Source organism: Pituophis catenifer, unplaced genomic scaffold (genome assembly GCF_029215685.1).
Source record: "Pituophis catenifer annectens isolate HBS135680 unplaced genomic scaffold, rPitCat1.0.hap2 SCAF_1, whole genome shotgun sequence".
Taxonomy (NCBI): Eukaryota; Metazoa; Chordata; class Lepidosauria; order Squamata; family Colubridae; genus Pituophis; species Pituophis catenifer.
Window position 1 is genome coordinate 167,793,117 of NW_027256881.1, and position 12,855 is coordinate 167,805,971.

General features: G+C 38.1%; 1 protein-coding gene across 3 annotated transcripts in view; it reads right to left on the reverse strand.

The window, feature by feature from the left end:
* Positions 1-12,855, reverse strand: part of TRAF3IP1 (TRAF3 interacting protein 1) — a 275,475-nt gene that overhangs the window by 211,023 nt on the left and 51,597 nt on the right. The window contains exon 1 of one of the 3 annotated variants that reach the window (XM_070956773.1): positions 1,455-2,069. The exons of the other annotated variants lie outside the window; for them this stretch is intronic. The gene's annotated coding sequence lies outside the window, so the exon portion shown is untranslated. Of the gene's footprint in view, positions 1-1,454; positions 2,070-12,855 lie in introns of those variants that run through there. 3 annotated transcript variants of the gene reach the window in all.

Genomic DNA, 12,855 nt, shown 5'->3' on the forward strand with positions numbered 1-12,855 from the left:
TCAAAAGGGTGTTTTGCCCCTTTGAGGAAATGCCTCCAAGTTAACAGGGCCCATCAGACAGCAAATGCTTCCTTCTCCCATACTGCCCATCTCCTTTCGGTTTCAGTTAATTTCCTGGAGGCGTAAGGGCAGGGTTGTAAGGTCCCAGTGGCATTTGCCTGTGATAGCACAGCCCCCATAGCTACATCACTGGCATCAGCCTGGACTACAAAGGGGACATCTCTATCCCCTCATGTGATATGCGGTAACCCAAATAGTAAATTTTATCCTGGTGAAATTCGCACTTTGACAATTTGGTGTACAGTTCAGCAGCCCTGAGTTTTTTTCAGGACTGAGAGCACTAACTTCACATGTTCTTCCATGGTTTCGGTGTAGATAAGAATGTCATCTAAGTAAACTAGGACCCCACTTGTACAAATGTTCATGCAGCACCTCACTGATCAATGCATGAACCCAGCAGGTGCTCCTTATAAACCAAACGGGAGCACCCTGACTGGAAGCAACCCAAAGGGCACCTGAAAGCGGTTTTCCACTCGTCTCCCTCCTTAACGCAGACTCTGTAATAAGCTTCTCTCAAGTCCAGCTTAGTAAAGATTTTTCCTTTGGCCAGATAAGCCAACATGTCTTTCATTAGGGGTAAAGGGTAAACATTCTCCACACACCCCGCGTTGAGACCTTTATAGTCCACACATAAGTGAAGAGAGCCATCCTTTTTCTCATGAAGCAACACTGGGATGGCCACCCACAGCCTAGCTGGTTGGATGAAGCCCGCTTTAGATTTTTGTCAATAAAGGCTCGCAGTTCCTCCAGCTCTTGCAAGGTCATTGAGTAGATCTTTGGGTTAGGGAGTCTCACCCCTGGGAGGATTTCTATGCTGCAGTCTGTGGGATGATGGGGTAGGAGCACATCCAAGCCCCTCTTGCTGAATGCCTCCCTGAGGTTCCAGTATTCTTTTGGGATTTTCTCCTCACCATCTAGGCACTCGCTCGCTGCAGCTCCTAGCTCCGTGGATCTGGGTGGGGTTTTGCCTTCCCCTCTTCTCGGCTGTGTGGAATGGATTCGTAAAAGCCCCTTCCTTCAATTCACATGGGGGGTTCCATGGGGGGTTTTGGAGCCAAGGTAGTCCAAGCAAGAGGGGTCGCTCTATTCCGGGGGCTACAATGAAACTCAGTGTCTCTCAGTGATCCCCCATCCACATCTCCACTGTTTCAGTTCCAAAGTGAGCTGGGCCTCCCACAGCTACAGACCCATCCAGCTGGCAAAATGTTATGGGCACCCTCAAGTGTTCTCAGTCTCAGTCCCAGTTTCTCTACTACCTCAGAGCTAATCATGTATCTTGGGCACCCTGAGTCCAAAAGGGCTGAGTCCAAAAGGGCTAGCCTCTTCCCCTGGGCGCCAGATGAAGGCACCCGCAGCTCCACTGGGATGGCCAAGGGGGCTACATGCTGACTTACCAGGGGGTTGCAGTCGGTCTCACTCTCTTTTGGGGTGGTCGGAGTTCCTGGCTCCTCCTGGCCAGGAGGGGCAAACTCAAGGACCTCCACTCCTTTCAGTGCTGTTTCGCGGTGATTTGCTGGCTGCTTCTTGGGCTTCCTGCCTCAGCAGTTGTTGGCTTGGAGCCTGGCTTGGTGAGGCAATCAGCTGCTCAGTGCCCTTCCTTCCCACACCTGAAGCACACCATGGATCTCGGTTTGGCTGATGGCCCACTTTTGGCAGCTTCCAGGGCCTCTTTTGGGGCAGATGGTTGCTCCAGCTGCTGCTTCCACGATGCCAGTCTCTGGCCAGATCAATTTCCACATCAGCTGCCAACACATACCAGCACTGAAGGTCTTGGGGGGCTCCCTGGGAGACGCAGCTCTGATAGACGTCATTGTTAAGCCCGTCTTTGTAGCACTCCATCAGGGCCTCTGGGGACCAGCCATGCATGTGGCAGGCCAACTCGCAAAACTCCTGGGTGTTCTCTGCTACTTGCCTCCATTTTTGCAGACAAGTTTGATGATATTGTTTTTTCTGAAATAATTCTGATTACTTTCAGTAAGTGCTACACAGTGCAACTTCATTTAATGGGATCTTTCTAAAGTATAAAAAATAATTTGCACAGGTTCAAATAACTTTAGAGATAAGAATATTAATCCACAATAAATACTTTCTCTAGCATTCTTATATTACATTTAGGATATAATTTGCATCAATAGTTTAATAAAGTTCTCCTTATAATATTGAAACTAGTGTTCTCCAGGAGTATATGTGGGACAATACGTTGATGGACAATGGTAGTTTCCATAGAACTGGGAGGATTTATAAATTTTATTTTTAAGCATAGACAGTAAAACTTTACACACGGCAGGAGAGAAAGTTGAACACCTTTCATATGTGCTGTCTCCAACGTTTCCTTGGCATTACCTGGCATGACAACGTTCCAAATAGTGCAGTCTTGGAACGTGCTGGAATTTCTAGCATGTATACACTATTGAAACAGCGACGTCTATGCTGGCTTGGGCATGTCATGAAAATGGCTTATGGTCGGATTCTGAAAGATCTCCTGTTTGGAGAGCTAGTGCAGGCAAAGCGCCTTAGAGGGAGACTACAGCTGCGATATAAGGATATCTGCAAGAGGGATCTAAAGGCCTTGGGAATGGACATTAATGACTGGGAAACCTTGACCTCTGTTCATTCAGCCTGGAGGCTAAAGACACAGCATGGCCTTCTCCAAATTGAAGAGACACTTGTTCAGCAGGCTGAGGCAAAGAGGCAGTCCTGGAACCAGCAAAATCTGGGGGCTGGGCAGGGGACAGAATGTATCTGCCCTCAGTATGGAAGGGATTGCCACTCTCAAATTGGCCTTTTTAGTCACACCAGATGCTGTTTTAGAATCTCTTTCCAGAGCATGATACCATAGTCTTTTGAAACTGAAGGTCGCCAATGAATGATATAAAACTTCTAAAACCATGGCTAATATTGGAATACTAACTAGTTTAGAAACAGTTTTCTTCAATACATTCAACTTGCATTAAAAAATGAATGAATTCAGAGCAATACATTATAGCCATGATTAAGAGGGTTCTTATCCAGTAAAATGGGATAATTAAACACAGGTAGTCTTTGACTTGCAACCACTGACTTATGACTGTTTTTCACGCTTAAAACTATTGCAGCATCAGAATCGAAATTTTCCCACTTGGCAACTGGCATGTATTTATGATGGTTGCAGTCATGTGATCACCTTTTGCAATCTTCTAAAGAGCAAAGTCAATGGGGAAGCCAAATTCATTAACTGCAGTGATTCACTTAACAACTGTGGCAGGAAAAATCGTAAAATGGGGCAAAATACACTTAACTGTTTTGCTTAGCAATGGAAATTTTGGGCCCAATTGTGGTTGTAAAGTGAGGACTACTTGTAGCCTTAACTAGAGCAGGGATCACCAATTGGTTATAGTAATATTGAGGATCATTTGTTATGCTTGTGTTATCTCACAGTACATAGGTCTACCAGGTTCTGTAAAAAAAGTACAATTGCCAGCAGATTGGAAAACCAGTCAACCCAAATTTCAGTCTAAGCTTATATAGATTGAAACTTGGGTTGACTGGTTTTCCCATCTGCAAGCTAGTGAAAGGGTCCCATTAGCAACTTTCTCCCATTTTGTTCCCCAAATCTACTTCAGAACATAGAATACAGATTCATAGGGCTGGAAAGGACTTCACAGGTCTTCTAATCCAACTCCCTGCTGAATTATTGGAAGTTTCTTTATTTTATTATTATTATAACACAATATGACAAATACAAAACATACAACACAAACACAAACACAAACACAAACACACACACACACTTTTAACAGTTATTTCATGCTGGTCATCTTCTAATATTTACATTCTCCCCCGTTTCCCTTTATACTATTCCATTTTCTTCTTGTCCTTTTCCCTTTTAATTACTTTGTACTTCTTAATCATATTGATTTTATACATTCTATACATTTTCTTATTCATTCTTTCCATTTTCAAATTTCACCTCTATTTTTATTATCCACTATTTCTAGTCTCTAACCACTTATACCATTTGTGCCAGATTATATAATATTCCGTATCTTCCTTTTCTTTGAGCTCTTTTGTTAATTTGTCCATCTTGGCACATTCTAGAATTTTTTTTATCAATTCTTCTTCCGTTGGTATATTTTCCCTTTTCCAATTTTGTGTGTATGATATACGTGCAGCTGTATAATATGTAAAATCAAATATTTTATTTCTTTGGTGTATTTTTCAGTAAATATCCCTAATATGAATGTCTCTGGTTTTCCTTTCATAGGTTGTTCTATTATTTTCTCTAACCACTTTTTAATCTTAGCCCAGAATTTTTTTGCAGCCAGACATGTCCACCAAATATGGTAATAGAGCCTTGGTAGTACAGTGGTTTAATGCATCCTGTTATTAACACAGCTGCCTGCAATTTCTGCAGGTTCGAATCTTACCAGGCTCAAGGTTGACTCAGCCTTCCATCCTTTCTAAGGTAGGTTAAATGAAGACCCAGTTGTGGGGGCAATAAGCTGACTTTGTATAAATATACAAAAGTATGAAGGCTATTGCTTAACACATTGTAAGCCGCCCTGAGTCTCCGGAGAAGGGCGGCATATAAATCAATATTTTTTTTTAAAAAAAATGGTAATATGTTCCGTAGCTCTTATTACATTTCCAACATACTGGAGATTTATTCGGAAACATCTTCACAAGTCTAGATGGAGGTAGATGTTGAGTTCTCTATTGTTTGGGTCCTGTTGCAACATAGCCTCACTTTTTGTCAAGTCTTCTAATAATTTATTTCGTTTAGCCCTCTCTTTCTTCCGTTTCCCAGCTATATAATTTACCACTAAATCCCGAAACACTGCTTTAGCTGTTTCCCAGACATTTAAAAAGTTCGCATCTTCCTTATTATTTTCCTGAAAGAAAAAGCCCATCTCCTTCTTTAAATAACTTAAGAATTGTTCATCTTTGAGAACCCTTACATCCATTCTCCACCTAGGCCTTGTTTTCAAGCCTCCCTATGTTATCCATAGTGGATTATGGTCTGCCCACTCATTGATACCTATTTCTACTTTCTGTGTTCCCTGCCTCAGTTCCCCCGACATCCAAACCGCATCTATCCGCGACCAAGATGAGTGCCTGGCGGAGAAATATGTGTACTGTCTATCTTCCGGATGTTTTTCCCTCCAAATGTCTCTAAGTTCAAATTCCTCTTGTATTTGATGGCAGATAGTAGGCAATCTTTTCTTTGCTGATCTCTTTTTTCCCTCCTGATTCTTATTTCCGGATATATAATCTTTATCCTTATCATCTATGGCGTTGAAGTCCCCCACTACACAAATATGTGAGTAATCAAATTCTACCAATTTACTATAAAGATTCTGAAAAAAAACTTTTTGATTCCCATTAGGTGCATAAATACAAACCAATATGCATTTTTTATCACAAATTTCTACTTCAATCATCAAAAGTCTCCCTTCTTCTTCTGCAAAAATTAGTCTCGAGTTTATATGCTTTTGAACATAAATTGCTACTCCTCTTTTTTTAGCTTCCGCTAAAGATGTATATAATTGACCCAATTTGGTATAATTCAGTAAATAAAGATGATCTTTTTTCACATGTACTTCTTGAAGGCATATAATATTCAAACGTGCTTTTTTTAATTTATTAAAGATCTTTTTTCTCTTATTCGGGCTATTCAGCCCATTGATGTTAACTGACAATAAACGAATTTCCTCCCCCATCCCTTCTCCCTTCTGTTGCCCTTACTTGCCTTCTACTTGGAGTTTCTTTTTTGTTTGTCTTGTTTCTCTCTGATTTAGTCCCTCGGCTCCTATTTCTGCCTGTATCTGCGTCTGTCCTCTTCCTTTCTTTCTCCCACCTAGCTGTTCTGGTTCCCCTCTCTCTTCCTCCTCTAGTAATTCTTCCCCATTCTTCCCCTCTGACTCTTCTCCCACATCCGCTTCTAAAGGGTTCAAATGTCTTATAAAAAAGTCTCTGGCATCTCTAAGGTTATCAATTCTCACTTTTTTGTCAGCCCAAGTAAATTGTAACCCTTCCGGTAATAGCCACCTGTGTAATACTTTACGTTGTCTTAATTGAGTGGTTAAGAAATGATAGTTTCGTCATATTTCCCCTACCTGTCTGGGGAGTTGCTTCAGTATTATCAATTGTTTGTCCTTATATGTCACTGTTTTGTCTCTGGACTTCAAAATCACTTCTTCCCTAAGAGCTTTTTTGGATAGTCTAACATGAACCTCTGTTGGAAGTCTCTGCCTCCTGGTGTAACTTGTAAATACACGAAAAATGTCATCTATATCTCTCAGGACATCTTTCTTAGCTATCTCCAGAATCCCAGCCAAAATATCTGCCACAATATCTCTTAAAGGCTCCCCCCGTTCTTCCACCACATTTTGTATCCTCAAGTAAAAGGCTGACCTTTCCATTTCAAGAAATATAATTTCTTCTTCCAGGGCCCTATTCACCGAGAGCTGCTCTCTTTCATTTCCATCCAGTCTCTCCTCACATCGTCCCACTCTCTTCTCTACGTCTTGAACTTTACTCTCCTGTTGTGTCAACACCCCCTGAACACCTTCCAACCTCTCGTTCAACATTTTGATATCGTTTCTAACAGCTCCCAGCTCCCCTTTAAGGTCTGATGTTGGGTCCTCTAAATTTTTGGAGATATCTTCTTGATTTTTTGTCATCACCTCATACATTGCCTGCAGGATATTTTGTAGACTTAATAACGATGGAGGTTTCCCTGCAGCAGCTAGGTCCTCCAAAGATTTAAATGATGATGAAGATGATGATGTAGGTGTGGCTGGAGTAGCAACCATTGGGAGTGTCAAAACTTTTCCCCCCCGATTTTGTGGTTGTTACAATTGTTGCACTTAACGTCTTGTTTATATTCCCAATCACTTTCAAAATATCTTAATCAGCTTTTAAGTTAATCAATTCAACAAATATATTATATTCCAAGTCCTTCAGGTCAAGTTTAGTCAATAGAGATAATAATCAATGGGGGTAATTCATTCAAACACGTACAATCAAGTACAAAATAGATTCAAATTTCTTCTCTCCTAAAAGCACAGTATATAGTATAATTCTACAGTTCACCACTAGAGGGGGGTAAAGTACTGTTCCACACACACACACCTTCTAATGGTAGAAAAGAAGAAAGGAGAATATTTCTCTACCAAGGGATATATCTGTCTGTTCGACCACCGTTCTTAATTTAATTATTAATTTATCAGCAGGGAGGGAGGAAATAAACCATCCAGCAATACTACCCACCAATCGAATACAAATCCAGTATTTCTTTCAGTCAGCACAATTTAATAACGGCTCGAAGTTCATGGTGTGATAAACTAGCAGCTGCTTTCCCCGTCTTAGCTCCAATCGTAAAAGGGCACTCAGAACATTCCTCCACCACCACAGCACTCACAATAGGGAGATCAAAAAGATCAAAGGTCCGTCACAATGTAGACTAATTTTAATTAGAAGAGGGCTCCTTGCCCGTCTGCGATCAGGTTTCCCTTTCAATATAGGTAGTCATCGCTTTGGGGCCGCCATTACTGGCACCGTCTTCCCAGCCTGTGACAGGAGAGATTCGCCTTCGCGCGTTGGATTGCCACTCCACACGCGCTCTCTGCTCCTCTCCGCTTACGGCCGCCTCTCCGGGGCCGCCGCCGGCCAAGAAAAGCCGCCCAAACTTTCTTGGAAAGTTTACAAGAAAGGGACCAGAGTGATCTCCATACCCGTCTTGCTTGACACGATGACGTCACTGGAAATCCGGTTATTTGTATTTTTGTACTACATTCTTGTTTCTTTGTGAGATTTTTGGTTAATAATTTGGTTTTATTTTCGTTAATTTTGAGTCCCGCTACTTCACCAAATTCTTCTATTTTTTTTAATCAATTTTGGTCCTGATTCTAAAGGTTCTTCCACTATAAATACCAGTTCATTGGCAAAAGCCTAGACCTTATATTCTTCTTTCTTTATTTTTAACCCTTTTATTTCTTGATCCTCTTTAACTCTCTTCAGAAGCATTTCTAAAGTTAATATAAATAGAAGTGAAGAGAGTGGGCATCCTTGCCTCACCCCTTTTGTTATATCGAATTGTTCTATAGTGTCCTCATTCAGAATTACCCTTGCCGTTTGTTTTGTATAAATTTTTTCAATCATTTTTTTCAAATTTGGTCCCAAATTCCATAAATTTCGATTGATTTATCATAAATTTCCAGTTCAAATTATCAAATGCCTTTTGGGCATCAAGGAAAACCAGTGAAGATTGTTTTTCCGAATGTGTTTCATAGAATTCTAAAGTATTTATTATTGTTCTCATATTATTTTTAATTTGTTGGCCTGGCGAAAATCCAATTTGATCCAGATGTATATATTTGTTCAAAAATTTCTTAGTTTCTCTGCTATGATTGACGTAAATATCTTGTAATCGGTGTTTAGTAATGAGATTGGTCTGTAATTTTGTATTTGTTGATGGTCTGTGTCTTCTTTGGGAATAAGAGTAATTATTGCTTCTGTCCATGTTTTTGGTATATTTGCCTGTTCTAGAGTCTCATTAAATATTTCCAACATCATCCCTCCCAGCATTTCTTGGGTGTTTTTATATATCTCCACTGGAAGTCCATCTGGACCAAGTATTTTGTTGTTTTGTTGTTTTTTCAATGTCATTTCGAATTCTGTTGCCGTTATCGGCCTGTTTAATATTTCTTGTTGTTCCTCCGTAATTTTACTCAAGTTTGTTCCCTCTATGTAATTTTTGACTTTTTCTTCTGCTATATCTTTCTGACAATATAAATTTGAGAAAAACTTTTGAATAATTTTCTTTTTATCGTCCCTTCTATATTGCATTATCCCATTTTCATCTTTTAATTTATATATCATTATTTTATCTTTTTATTTTTATTTGTAGGCCAACCATCTGCCAGTTTTGTTCGCATGTTCAAAATAACTTTGTTTTGACATCTTTATTTTCTGGGCTATTTCCTTTTGAATTGTTAAATTTATTTTATGTTTAATTACATTCCATTCCTCTTTTGTTTTTGTTTTTTATTTTGGGGGTCTTCCTGTAATTTACTTTCTGCCTTTTTAAGTTCTTGTAATTTTTCTTGTTGACATTTCCTTTCCTTCTTTTTCCTCGCGTTATAAGCCATTGTCAGTCCTCGGATGTATGCTTTTACGTGTGCCAGAGGTTTTGTATTGAGGTATCTTCTTTTTTATTTACACTAAAAAATATATTCAACTCCTTTTCCAGCATCTGTTTGTATTCTTTGTCTTTACATATATTTTGATTCATTATCCATCTTTTGAACCTTTTTTGTCCTTTCCATTTTATAATGATTGGATTATGGTCTGCCCACTCATTTACTCCTATTTCTCCTTCTTCCAGTCCTGTCTGAATTTCAGCTGTCATCCAAATCATATCAATCCTGGACCAGGATTGATGTGGGTGTAAGTAGAATGTATATTGGCTCTCTCCACTGTGCATTTCTCTCCATACATCTCACAATTTTAATTCTACTGCCATATTAAAGAATTCTTTTGGTAATATATCTTTCTTCTTTTTATTTTTCTTGTTACTCTTATAATCTTTTTTAATATCCGCTATTGCATTATAATTCCCAATTAAATAATTATCATATTCTAGTTCTATTATTTTCTTCTGCACTTTTTTTAAAAAATCATGTTGATTTTTGTTGGGGGTATATATTATTATTAATAACAATTGTTTTTGTTCAACTTCTAATTCTACAATTAATATTCTACCTTCTTCATCCGAATTGATTAATTTTGATTTTATTCTTTCTTTTTACTTATATAGCAATTCCCCCCCTTTTTTTGTATTAATGATGTGTATAATTTTCCTAATTTTCGGTTCTCTAATAATTTCTTAATGTGTACTTCCTGGAGACATATCATGTCCGCTTCAAGCTTTTGTAGTTTAGGACTTCCGGGTTGGCTCCGCAGCGCCATTGACGGTCTTTTTAGACCGCCGCCCCCGTGATTCCGTTGAGCCGTTCTGACAGCGTTAATCAGCTGTCAAACGGCTTGAAAATCTCCCCTTCGGGAAAAGAAGGGGAGGAGAGCAGGTGGGTGAGGGTAGAGCTCCCCGAAAACCCCTGGATTAATTCCAGGGGTTAGGAGGGTGAGAGCTCCCCGTTCAGCCCACTGAAGCTCCGGATCCGGGGGGACTCTGTTTTTTTTTACAGAGCTAGGCGTTGCGTCCAATTTCTGCTGTCAAACAGAAGATTAAATGATTTCAAAAAAGTAGGCGGAACAGAAGCAGGAGGACAAGCTTTTTGCAAGTATAACACTTAACTCCGGGGATACAATGTTTCTAATTGGATTTTCTGAGCTGGAAGTTAAGATGGCGTTTCTTTGTTGCGATTTTAAAAGGGAAAGTTAGAAAAAATCTTTGCTAATAGACTCGTGCTCAGAGACTGGCTTTAAGTTGCTGGAATAGATTTTGAAGAGCTGTTTGGGAAAAGATTATTTATAAAGAAATTGCTGAAAGCTGCTCAAAAGGATGGCTCTGACTTTATGATTTTATGGTTGTGGGAAGAAAGAAAATTTCTTTAAAATAAAATGGCTTCTAAGAAAGGAGATCTTGAAAGTGCTGGATGTTATTTGGAGGTGTCAGAAACGAAACAGTTGTCTGATCTACAGAGTTGTAAGGATTTTGATGCAGAACTTACAGAATTTATAAAAGAAGCCATGAATAATCATACTGCAGCTGTAAGTAACCAAATAGCAATTCTTAAAGGGATAACAACAGAAATGACTGAGGAAACCAAAACAACTACGGAGCATGATGACAATTCAGGAGATATTGCAGCAGAGAGGGTGGAAGAATTTTCTCAAGAATTTTCGAGCTTATTCTCTGCTCTTTTCGGAAAAATTGATAGAATCTTTCAAAATTATGACTTGGTTTGGAAAAAAGTAGTAAATGACCAGACTTTCGAAGTTTCAGAAGATGAAGGAGATTTGTCAGTGGCATCTATACATTTAATAGAAAAGAAACAATTGAACTTTTTTTCACAAACTCTTGATAAACTTTGGTTTTACAGACGAAGGAATGAACTGATTTATATAAGCATGAAGAGGCGATTTGGGGGCTCTAAATCAGAGGAAACTTTCTTAAAAAGGGGACAATCTTTGCAGTTATATCAACCTCAAATTAAAATGAAAAACCTCCTCAAAATAGAAGTAGGAGGGATGCAGAAAGACTGGAAAAAATATAAAAAGAAAGCAAGAATGGAAGATTAACCTTTTCTTTTGGCTTTGTAGTTGTTCTACTCATGGTTAAAAATGATTATGTTGTAGGTGTTATAACTACTGAGGGGGAAAAAGTATAAAGTTAAATATTGATTTTTAAATATGATGTATTAATGGTTGATTAATCCTTTTTGGTTTTCTAGTTTATGTATTAATGGTTAATTATGTTGATGATTATCTTTCAAATTTTAAAAGTTGGAGGGAGGAATAATGAAGGGGGGAAATTTAGAAACTTAAAAAATGTAGAAATTTAATTAGTGAATATCTAAGGTTTATTTTTTGTTATGAGATTTCAAAATAAGAAAACAAGAATGGAAGATTAATTTTTTCTTTTGGCTTTGCAGTTGTTCTACTCATGGTTAAAAATGATTATGTTTTAGGTGTTATAACTACTGAGGGGGGAAAAGTATAAAGTTGAATATTGATTTTTAAATATGATGTATTAATGGTTGATTAATCTTTTTTGGTTTTCTAGTTAATGCACTAATGGTTAATTATAAAAATGTAGAAATTTAATTAGTGAATATCTAAGGTTTATTTTTTGTTATGAGATTTCAAAATATCTGAATTTTGAGAAAAGTAGGAGGGGGAAAAATGTTTTTAGGTTTGAATGTTTAATATTTGTTAATGGTTTTAAAATTCTTAGAGTTATTGGATTACATGTTACTTTGTGTCTATATAAAGGGAGGTTGATGAAATTGTAAAAGGGGAGTTAAGGGGTCTTGGGAGTTATTAAATCTTGCAGTTAGCTAGCTTATTTTAGCGAATGTTTGGTGAAATCTATGCCCTGTTTTTGTTCTGGGAAGTCAGGGGTGGGGGGTGGTGAGGAGGGGTTGAAGATTGAGTTTACCAAATTGATTTTTTTTCTTTTTTTCTGATGATAGTTTGAATGATTGTTTATATTGTATACTTGTTTGATCAGAAAATAAAAACTTTTTTATTAAAAAAAAAAGCTTTTGTAGTTTAGTAAATGTTTGTGTTCTCTTTTTTGGTGTGCTTAAGCCATTTATGTTCACAGAGAAGAGTTTTATTGCCTTTTCCATTTCTTACTGAAGTTGCTTTTTTGTGTTTCTTGTCTCTCTTCTTACTCTCCCTTTCGCTCCCTCTCTTTCTTCTCATTCTTTTTCCTGTATCTTTCTTATTTCTCTTTCTTTTTCCATTTCTACTATTTGATCTTCGTCCTGGCTTTTGCTCTCCAATTCTTCCTTACTTTCTTGTTCTCCTTCCTGTGAAAAATAACATTTGTAAAATTCTTGTGCTTTCTTTACCATGTCCACTCTATATTTCCTCTCTTGCCATGTAATGAATATACCATCTGGTGTCAACCATCTAAACATCACTTTGTATTTTGTTAGTTGGGTTGTCAAGAACAGATATTGTCGTTGATTCCAAATCCTTTGTGGTATCTGCTTCAAAATTATGATTTCTTTACTTTTGTAAGTTAACGTTTCTTCTCTTGATTTTTTATATATTTCATCTCTCACTGTTCGTTTCATAAATCTTATGTGTACCTCTCTCGCCAACCGATGTCTTCGTATATAA